The following is a 10,993-nucleotide window of genomic DNA, read 5'->3' as shown; positions in this document are numbered from 1 at the left end:
CTGAATATATTTATTTGCTTTTGCCATCTCCCAACTGTAAACTCCTTGAGGGCAGGGACTGCTTTTTGCCTTTTTTTGTAACTCGAGTGCTTAGCACGATGACTGGCACATTAGTAGGAGCTTAACAAATGTTGATTGATTAATAGTATGAATGAATAGTACTGTGCCACAAGAAATGATGAAAGGTATAGTTTCAGGAAGACCCAAGAAGACTTGTATGAACAGAAACAACGTGAGTAGACTCAGGAAAGCATTTTATATACTAAAAATACTTTAATGCTAATTGACTTTGAAAGGCTTAGCAACTCTGATCAACATAATGAGCAACCACAATTGCAAATGACTCATAATGAAATGTGCTATCAACCTCCCGGATAGAGAACTGACAAACTCAGAGGGCAGACTGAAAATTATTTTCTTTCTTTTTCTCTTTCTTCTTCCTTCCTTCCTTTCTTTTTAAATATGGCTAATGCAGAAATTTGTTTTGGATGACTCTACATATTTACAATAGGTTTTGTTTTTCTTGCCATCTCAATATGTGGAGGAACAGGAAGAGGGAGAGAAAGAGAATTCAGAACTAAAAAGAAAATAAAATTGTATTTTTAAAAGTAAAATTTTTAAATTGGCTTTTTTTTTAAATGCTATTTGTATAACACATACTTCAATGCTCGGTGGATTCATGATCTCATTGATGTGGGTACTCATTCCTTCAGCGCAGATCACAACTCATCAATTCCTTCTCAACCTGGTCAATTCTCAGTCAGGCTCTTCCACAGAGCCTCCACAGAGAATCCACCCTAAATGACAGAGATGGTCCCCTAGGACTTTTTGTGCTTCATTGGTACCCACAGAGCAAGCACAGAGGAGATCCACCCATGAGTGGTCCACCTCCTTTTCCCAACACACATTTCCCAAGGACACCCTTTGTGCTACTTCTTGACAGTATGCCACTAAGGTAGATGGGCAGCAGCCTCCTCGTGCCTACCATAAAGCTCTCTATTTGGCTCATTCACAACTTTGTTTTTTCATACAATTTGAAGATTTTTAAACGATACAGCATCATTTAGAAAACATTGTTTCGATAAGACAGATCTTTGTTTTGAGGAGTGCTTGTGCTCTCTAACAGCACTATGAAAATTGCCAAGGACAATCCAACTTGCTCTCTTCCTAATCAATTCCGGCACCAACTCATTGTTCACTGGCAGTGTGTGCCAAAAACAGGGTGTCCCAAAAGTTTTACTGCAATCTTAAGCTACTGCAGCCTAAGCTACCACTTTGGGCACTCTCCACATGAGCTATTGTACGAACAAAGGAATGGACAATTCAACTGCATGTATTAGGCCAGACAATAGATAGTTTTCAAGCCCTCAGTTTTCCTACAATTTATTCTGAATAATCATGGATCTTATTGAGAAAACCTCATTATGTATCGAGTTTGATGTAATTAGCACAATACATCTAGAGCAGGACCTATAGGGAACCCATCTTCTATCTGTACCCTGCAAAAGAAATCCTTCACAAGTGGCAAACACCTTTGACAAGCATACATCTATCTCCTTTTGTTGTGCTTTGCTGGAAAATAAGCATCTCTCCTTACAAGCAGAGAGAGATGCAGCCAAGATTAACACCATTTCAGGAGAGAAAAAAAAACCTCATTTATAAAATACTACAGGGGAAGAAGGTGAAAGAATGGGGAAAATATCACCTCATAAAACAGGGAAAAGGAATGGATGTGAAAATAAGTCTGTAGAAAATGTGGCATGAGACCAAAATAAGCCACATTTCCCCAAGAACATTTAAGAATGAAATTTGCAAGAGGACAACAGAAAAAGAAAAAAGTTGATCAACAATTCTATAATGGTCTTGTTTCACCCTCAGTGACAAAGAAAGTAGGAACAGCAAGACGTTGAGAAGAGGAACTCAGCAAAATTAAATGCACAGTGAAGAAAGTATTTATTAAATGTCAAGGAAAAGAAAGGATTTCAAGGAAAGAATTTCCAAACAACAACAACAAAAAAAAACCCAAACAAATAATGTTAATAACCAAACTAGGCAAGAGAAACTTATTAACTACTGACCTATGTGCCTGGTTTCTCATCTTTAAAAAATCTTTATGAATGGTGGTACATACAAATAAAGGGTATGCTTAAAGAAAGTGTGGGAAGAAAACAAAGGCTTCTGCAAAAGATTCTCTACAGCAAATCACATGCTCATAGTTATTGACAAAAAGGGGCAGAAGATACAAGATCCCACTGGTTTTATTGTTTGTTGATTTTTTTTAAAAGGTATTTAATTCAATGAAGCAAAATATATCCTTCAAGGCTACCCTGATCTTGAACAAGGAATTCCTCACGCATCGAATGAGCTCCCACTTCCTTGTCTCCTCCACCTCTTAGAATCCCCAGCCTCCCTCCAAGCTCAGTTCAAGCATCGCCTCCATGTGAGGCCTTCCCTGGTTCCCCCCCACCCATCCACCCAAAATATCTTTTGCTTACGAATTTACTTTGCACATATATAATACATGCTTATATATTCACATATTTGTCTGTGTACATGCTAGTGCTTTCCCGTCAACCCAAATTTTCTTTTACTGATGAACTTATTCTGCATAGACATGCTATGTGTATATGTATGGATATAGAGACATACATATATGTCTATGTGTAGATATATGTGTACATACACACATATTGTCTCCTCTAATAGAACTTAAGCTTCTTGAGGACAAGCATTGTGCTGTTGTTTTTTCACCCCTAGGGGTTTAGCACAGTGCCTGGCACATAGTAAGCCCTTAATAAATACATGTTGATTGATTCAGAGATCTATGCAACATCATCATTACATAGAGAGGCAGTCTGGTCTAATGGAGTACCAGTGTCAAAGCCAGGAAGACCTAGGTCCATGCCCTGTCTTTGACCCATACAAGCTATATGATGAGCATCCCAGTGTCTCTGACATCTTTCTTAGACTAAGTTGCACAGAAAGTGATGATCTGTACTAGCAGAAGGAGTTTCCTCACCTGAGAGTTTCCTATGCCAACGAAATCACTAGTCCAGTCCCTATCTCATTATAAATTATGACTAATCATATATGAATTCTAAATGCTATTTTAAAGGATTATCTTTAACTTTTAATAAGTAGATATTGAGGTCTGAGTACTGTAAAACAGAATTCATTTTTTACCTTTCTGGAACTTCCCAACCTAGCCTCTTCCCTTGTGTCACCCAGATTTTTCCCAAGGATTCTCATCAATAGAGGGAGAGAGGGAAGGAATTTCTGATATGTGAGTTTAGAATAAGATTCACATATCTTATCAAGAGAAATTTCATCAAGAAGAAAGACCTAGATGTTTCAGTTGAGAACCCATAGTAAGGTTGCAGGTCAGTGACTCAGTTTTCATTTGAAAACTACTTTTGCCTTTTTATCAGATTTTTAAATTGTAAAATTCAGCCCTAGCAGGGTCATATGTGTCAAGTTCCTCTTTTTCTACCCTCCTTTAAGTTTTTAAGCCTCTTATGAAGGAAGAAAAAGTTCTCATGCCAAGATCCTCCCATGAGGTTAAAGCAGATACTATTAGAACAAGGAGTGATAGACACTTCAGGGCCCAGACCTCAAGTTTACTGATTTCATCCCTTTAATTAGCAACAACAGCACTATAATGCAGTCAATGGAACACCATCCTGAAGAGCTCAGATGACTTCTCAGACATTGTCTCACCTTCACTAGGTAAGAACAGATTGTATTTTGAAGATTATGATGCCCAGAAATGTTACATAACTTGCCCAAGGTCACATCATAAGTCGACTGTAGAAACAGGAGTAGAAATGGTTTTTTTTTTTCATTTTCTTCTCTCTCTCTCTGTGTCTCACACACACACACACACACACACACACACACACACACACACACTTTTCTCTCTTCCATTTCTTTCTGGCCTCCCTCCCTCCCTCTACTTCCTCCTCCATTCCTTTATTTTTCCTCATGTTTCCTTCCTGTCCCTTTTTTCCTTCTTTCCTTCTTCTTTATCTGTGCCTTGGGCATATATTGGCATTACTTAACCCTATCAGTGGAACTTAGCATGAAAGAAGTTCTTGACTTCTGGGACTACTGGAGATACATTTTCCAAGTCCTCTTCCCCTTATTTTACTTATTTGCTTTTTATCAATGACACATTTAAAGGACCTAGAGTATGCAGAGCTCTAATGGAAAAAGTCCTGGACCTTGAATCAGGAGACCTGAGCTCTAATCCTAATTCTGCCATTCGTTCTCTGTGTAAATTGGGACAAACCATCCTGTGGGGCTCAGCTTTCGCATCTGCAAAATGAGGTTTTTTGAACCAGATGATCTCAAAGATCCCAGCTTTTAATTCGAACCTTCCAGGAAGCTGTGTTTCTACTGGCCGCTCAGCTACGCAGAACAAAGCAGCCCCTCTCAATCAGGATTGTTAACATCTGCTGTCACAATAAGCCAGATGTCCTCACTTACATCCTAGAAGCCACACTAACCAACAAGCAATAAACAACAAGAACAACAGAACACAACAAAACGTCACCACTGGGGACAAACAAGCACTTTTTCAAGTCTTGCTGTTGTGATTGTGTGGTTTGGTTTTGTTTTTAAGGTGGAGATCTATTTAAAAACTGTAAGCAAATTTGAGATCTTCCCCAGCTTAAATAAAAACTAGGAACTTTTCTGTGGTACTTGAGAACAAACATTTGTACTGGCGAGAAAGGGCCTCAGTAAAAATGAGGATAATAACAGCATTTACCTTACAGAGTTGTTGCAAAAATCAAATGAGATAAAATATGTAAAGCGCTTTACCTGTATTAAGGTGTAGTATGCCAAAGACACACAAAAGCAATAGAAAATTCATCTGTGTGGGACTGAGCACTAGAGCTGACTGTGAAATCATCGCATATAAGCAAGAAAGGGGCTATTAGCTTAATTAGTACATCATTTACAAATCTTAGGCTCTCCAGAAGCATTTACAGTCATAGCTCCATTCCCAAGAGAAACAATACTCAGAGTCATCACTAGGGTAAGGTGAATAAGAATGACTGATCGTGCCCACCCATTAAACCTGGCGACAACCCCGTTTTCCAGCAATTGTGTACCTAAAGATGAGAGATTTGGGAGGCCAGTGGGATAGGGAGAAGGAGGTGGCTCAACCCATACTTTTAAAATAGAAAAGCTGACATGCATAAAGCCAGAGTCCACATGAACATAGCTCACCTTGCCCCAAGAAAAGAGGTGAAACTGCCTCTTCCCCTTCCTACACACAGACCTGCTACTATCTTTAGTGCATGTGATGGAATCCTAACAAAGCTACCCCCAACCCCAATATTCTAACTTCCTTATGGGCCTCATTGAATAGCAGCAATGTCTTGATTTAACCACACCACTGACCCCAGACTCAATATCCTAACTTCTTCATACATGCCCCACTGCCTCACCAGAACAGTAGGCGTGTCCTAGAACTCACGCCCCACTAGAACAGCAAGCATGTTGGTGTGATGGAATCCCAGACACCGCCCCTAGCTGGCCACCGTCCCCAGACCCTTTCCCCATATTCCTCACAGCAACAGCAGGTGTGTCCACACACTCAGCCACAACTACATCCACCTATTCTCAGACAGGACCACAATCGTCAGCTAATCAGAAAGCAGCAGCACCGGGGTGTCCAGGCAGGACATGGATCCCAGAACAATAGAAAGGACTAAGTAGGCATCTGTGCAGTAACAGCAGAAGCTGTCCTTCAGGTGAACCTATGACGTAGAGAGGCTAATTCCAATATCATTATCATACACACATGCCCCCCCACACATGTATGCATTGTGGGTAATCACATGCTCGGTTCCACTGAGGCTGAAACCCCTCCCCTATTACCTAATCCCTTGATAAACCCTCTCACTTTTTTAATATTCATAATTGTTGTTGTGTAATCAGCATCATTACACTATAAAATTGCCTGTCTTGTTTTACTGAGGTTGCTGGCTCCTCTTGGAACTCTCCTGCTGGAGAGGCATCACTCTCAATAAATGCCTTTGCTTGTGTTGGAGATGGTCTGAGTCTGCTAATTCATTCAAGACGACCCCCACAACATACCATCAAACCATAACATACATGCCTTCAAAGCTCATCTCATGTACATCCTCGTCTCCCCAATCCCCCCACTTGAAAGCGCTGTCTCCCTTCTCAAGTTTTCCTAGAGCATTTTGCCTGGATCTCTTCCACACTCCCATCAACTCTACCTCATAATATAATAATCTATTCACAAGATACATCCTCTTTTGTAAACTGTAAGTGCTTGAGAACAGAGACTGGGTAATCTTTATAACCCCAGAGCTTAGCAAAGAACTGTGAGCATGATTGATGCTTCATGGATGTTTGTTGAATTGAACTGAACCCTTTTGAGATATCTCCTCTTTTCCCATCCTCCCACCTTCTCCCCTCAAAGTTTCCTTTGGTGTTATTCATTTTAACCTGAGAAAAATGCTGGGGTTTCGGAGAAGAGGACAGGATAACTTGTCCAGTGGCCCTCACCACCTAGGGACAACACACAACTGTACCAACAATGTACTAACAGTCTTATCAGGAACAGAATCATCAGATGAGAGTAACCCAGTTAATGCAAAAAGTTAGCTGTCTGGCTTTTTGAGACTCCCTTGCCTCCCCAGACCCTAAGGTTATCTGAACACAGCAGCAGCTTTTCTGCTCTGTAGTCCTGGAGGGTGTCAGGCCTCTAAGCTTTCTAGCCCTAATTACAGCCCACTGATTCAGTAGAGTTGAAAGCACAGGAGTTACTTGACTTTCTTCTCACCTGAAGTCCCAGCAGCAACCCTATCAGCATCAAAAGGAAAAGCAGTGTCAGTGGGACCTATGAGTATGTAAAGGTGATTCTTACCACTTCTTCAACAGAGCAAATGATGTCGCTCCTCTCAGAACTCTCACATCTACCTATCACTCTCTAATGCTGCTACTGCTGCTACTGCTGTTCAGTTATTTCAGTCATGTCAGATTTTTGAGTCCCGGTTTGGGGTTTTCTCTTGGCAAAGAGATTGAAGCGGTTCGATGAACTGAGGCAAAGAGGGTGAGTGACTTGCCCAGGGTCTCATAGCCAGTAAGTGTCTGAGGCCACATTTGATTTCAGTTCTTCTCGACTCCAGGCCCAGCCATCTCTCCACTGTGCCACCCAGCCATCCCAGATGCTTCTAGTGACCTTCAGTTTTAAATCTCCAACTGCCTTTCAGACATCTCAAACTGTATATCCCATAAATATCTTAAATTTAACATGTCTAAAAGTGAACTCATTATCTTTTTCCCTAAACCCTCCGCACTCCTTACTTCCCTGTTATTGTCAAGGTCTTTCAGACATATGACCTAAGTGTCATCGTTAACTCCCTTGATCTCTCGCCTTCCATCTCCATTCTTTTGCAGATGCCCATCAATTCACCTTTGTAACATCTCTCAGATAGGCCCACTTCTCTGCTCTGATACTGCCCCCCTTGTGCAAGCCCTCGTTACCTCCCGCTTGGAATACTGCAATAGCTCCCTCTCGCTGCCAAGATCAAATATAAAGTCCTCAGTTTGGGGGCAGCTAAGTGGCACAGTGGATAGCGCTCCAGCCTTGGAGTCAGGAGGACCTGAGTTCAAATGCGATCTCAGACACATATAACACTCACTAGCTGTATGACCCTGGGCAAGTCACTTAACCCCAATTGCCTCACCAAAAACAACAACAACAACAAACTGATAATAAAGTCTTCAGTTTGGCATCCAAAGCCCTTCATAACTTAACACACACACAGCCCAATATTCTTATACCTTAATCCTCAATAAATGCTCTTAGATCCAGTGACTTTGGCCTCCCTGCTATTCCTCAAACTAGATACTCTGTCTCTTGGCTCTGGGCATTTTCTCTGACTCTCCCATGCTTGGAACACTGTTCCTCCTGGCTTTTTTACTTCAGATGTCAACTAAAATCTCATCTTTGACAGAAAGCATTTCCCAACCCTTCTTAATTTCTCATGCCTTCCCTTTTAATTATTTCCTGTTTATCCTGTTTATAGCTTGTTTGTACACATTTGCTTGTACAAATAATGTCTCCCCCATCAGACTGTGAGCACGTTGAGGGCAGGGAGTGCCTTTTGCCTCTTTTTATATCCCCAGCACTTAGCGGAGGGTCTGGTATATAGTAAGCACTTAATAAATGTTTATTGACTAACTGATGGACTGAACTTTTCTTCAGAACCTGATCATGTCAAAACTCTAAGAACAAATCACAAAACCCAATAGGAGAAAACTGGTGACCTGAATTAAAACACACTCTTAGAAAAAACTTTCCAAGTATCCAGAGATCCTCAGTCTCACCTTCCTTCTTCTGGAAGTTTTGTTTTATTTATTAATTAAGGGTGTGAGGGACCTTTTTTTAACATGTTGTTTGAATACTCTGAATAAACACAGGTCACTAGCTCCAGCTGTAACAACCACCTTTAATTAGTGATTTTAACACCTATTGTCACAAGAAGCCAGAGGCCAGCTCAACAATTTCTCTATCCTGTCTGTGAAAAAGTCCCTCACACAACATGGCCCAGCAATATGAGTCACCATGCTACCTCGGGAGGTGGTTAGAATAAGAAGGGGAAACAACACAATTCACAATTAAAGGGGTGTGTTGGGCATAGATACTTGCTGCAGCCACCTGCTGGACTATATACCATATATTCTGAAGTACAGGCACACAGCCTGACACTTAATCCTTTTGCAAAGTCTCATTAAAAATACTCTTTCTCAGAATTCTCCAAATCATTAATAATAAGAGAAACGCAAATCCAAACTACCCTGAGGTTTCACCTCATACCCAGAAATGTGGCAAAGATAAGAAAAGACGGAGTCATTGTTGGAGGGGATGCGGAAAGACAGGCACACTAATGCATTGTAGATGGAGCTGTGAATTGGTACAATTCTGGAAACTAACTGAGAATTTGCAAAGAGAATGATTAAAATGTCTACAAAGTCATTGATAAAAAGAGAAGTTCCATAAACACTAACATGTTCGTAGCAGCCTTTCCATGGTGGCAAAGAACTAGAAACACAAAGAAGATGTCCATCCATTGGGGACTGGCTAAACAAACTGTAGTACAATAATTACAGTGAATATTACTGTGCTATAAGAAACGATGAATCTGATAAATACAAGGAAGCATGAACTTACACGAGCAAAGCAAAGTAAAATAAGCAAAGCCAGAGAAACAACGTACACAGTGACTACAACAATGTACGTGGAAAGACAAACAGCCACATAAGAAATGAAATTGCATGCTGCTTATCCCCAAAGAAGGGATATGAGAAGAAATCTCCTCTTACCCCTCCGCAGAGGCTGGCTACAACCCATGTGGAACACTGCATGGAATGGTCGTTATTTTCAATGTACTGATTGGTTTTGCTGATTTTTTTCTTTTCTTCCTCTTTTCTTCTTTTTTTAATTATTTGTTAGAATGGATGCCTCTCCTGGAGAGGAAGAGAGAGAAGAATACAGGAAGAAATCTAGGTAATGTAAAAACAAAAGATATCAATAAAAATCTTGGGGGGGGGGGTTTCCCAAAAAATTAGTCTTTCTCTTCTTGAAACTGGGGCTGTTTCAGAAAACCCAGAACCTCTGGTTGTTATAGCCAAGAATTTCTCAGATAAGCAGGGCAGTTAAATCCTTCAGGGTACCTCATGTTCCCATATGTACCTTGTATCTTTCCTGAAGCTATGTTCCTTCCCTGAAATACTCTCCACCCTCCTCCCTACCCATTTAGATACTACATATCAGATAAAAACCAAGTTAGGTTCTATTCCTTCCCACACCAATTCTCAGTCAGTACACACTCATCATTCACTCTTCTAATTTCATTTAAAATAATAGTAACTCACATTTCTCTAGCACCTCAGCTTCATTAAGCATTTTTTTTTCGTAACAACCTTGTGAGCTAGAAGGTAACACATATCCATGGTGATTTAAGATTCACAAAGTACTTCTCTCAGAACCTATGAAATTGTCCCTAAAGGTATTATTATTCCCAGCTTCCATACAAAGAAACAGAGTCTCAAGAAGGTGAAATGATTTGCCTGTGGTCACAAATATACAATGTTAGAACACAAGTGACTCTTTCCACTAGGCCAGACTGGTTTATTGGGTTCAACTAAGCAGTACTGCTTTGTGACATCTTTGGAACTGTTGGCCATAAATTGTTATTTAAATTGTTGTATTTGTATTTGCCTCTTTCTATATTCTCCTGTATTTGCACTTACTGGCAGTGGGTGAATATTTGATTGAATGATTGATTGGATTTAAACTAAGGCAGGACTTTCCAAAAACCTTGCTACATCCAATAAATGGAAATTCTACCAACTAAAATCAGGGTTTCTTAATCCCATCTCATAATAAAAAAAAAATTGTTTTTAATTTTTTAAGTCAAAAGCTTGCTCCCCAGGAATTCAACAGAGAAATTTCAGGGACATAAAGGTGTCCTCTAAGATCTCTTCCTACACTGCGATCCTATTTTGTATGACAATATAAAGAAAGCAGCAGTTTCCATAAATATGAAAGCAGAAAGTGCCCTCTAGTGACACAAACATATTACTTCAGAAGGACACACTCAGGATTGCAAGTTCATTAACTGCACATCTGTTACACCACTTTTTGAGGAGAGGGCAAGAAAACAGGAGGGGGCAGAGCAGATAGATATCACGACCCTCCTCATATTCCATACAGCAATGGTTGGATAACCTTGGAATCCAGTACTTAATGTCTATGTCACGTATTTGTCTCTTGGGTTATACTGCTTTATGTTATTTAACAACTCGTGTTTTATCTCCCAGTTGTAATTATAAGCTTTTTTTCAAGTTTTGATTCATTATTTATTAAGCTTTATTTAGTATGCTGATCAATATGCTACACACGAGAGGAGATAGAACACTTAGATAAAGCATCATCCCTACCCATACA

The 10,993-nt window shown here is 40.2% G+C and overlaps 1 long non-coding RNA gene across 2 annotated transcripts in view; it reads left to right on the top strand.

Moving 5' to 3' along the window:
* The first annotated feature begins 3,519 nt into the window (after positions 1 to 3,519).
* The window catches only part of LOC144455984 (uncharacterized), a 33,647-nt gene continuing 26,173 nt past the window's right edge, over positions 3,520 to 10,993 (top strand). For both annotated transcript variants that reach the window (XR_013484885.1, XR_013484884.1), the window contains exons 1-2: positions 3,520 to 3,726; positions 9,497 to 9,550. This is a non-coding gene — a long non-coding RNA (uncharacterized LOC144455984). The remainder of the gene's footprint in view (positions 3,727 to 9,496; positions 9,551 to 10,993) is intronic.

Source organism: Phascolarctos cinereus, unplaced genomic scaffold (assembly GCF_003287225.1).
Source record: "Phascolarctos cinereus isolate Bilbo 61053 unplaced genomic scaffold, phaCin_HiC Scaffold_2;HRSCAF=192, whole genome shotgun sequence".
Classification (NCBI taxonomy): Eukaryota; Metazoa; Chordata; class Mammalia; order Diprotodontia; family Phascolarctidae; genus Phascolarctos; species Phascolarctos cinereus.
The sequence above is the reverse complement of the archived record's forward strand: the minus strand, read 5'-3'. Positions and strand labels throughout refer to the sequence as shown.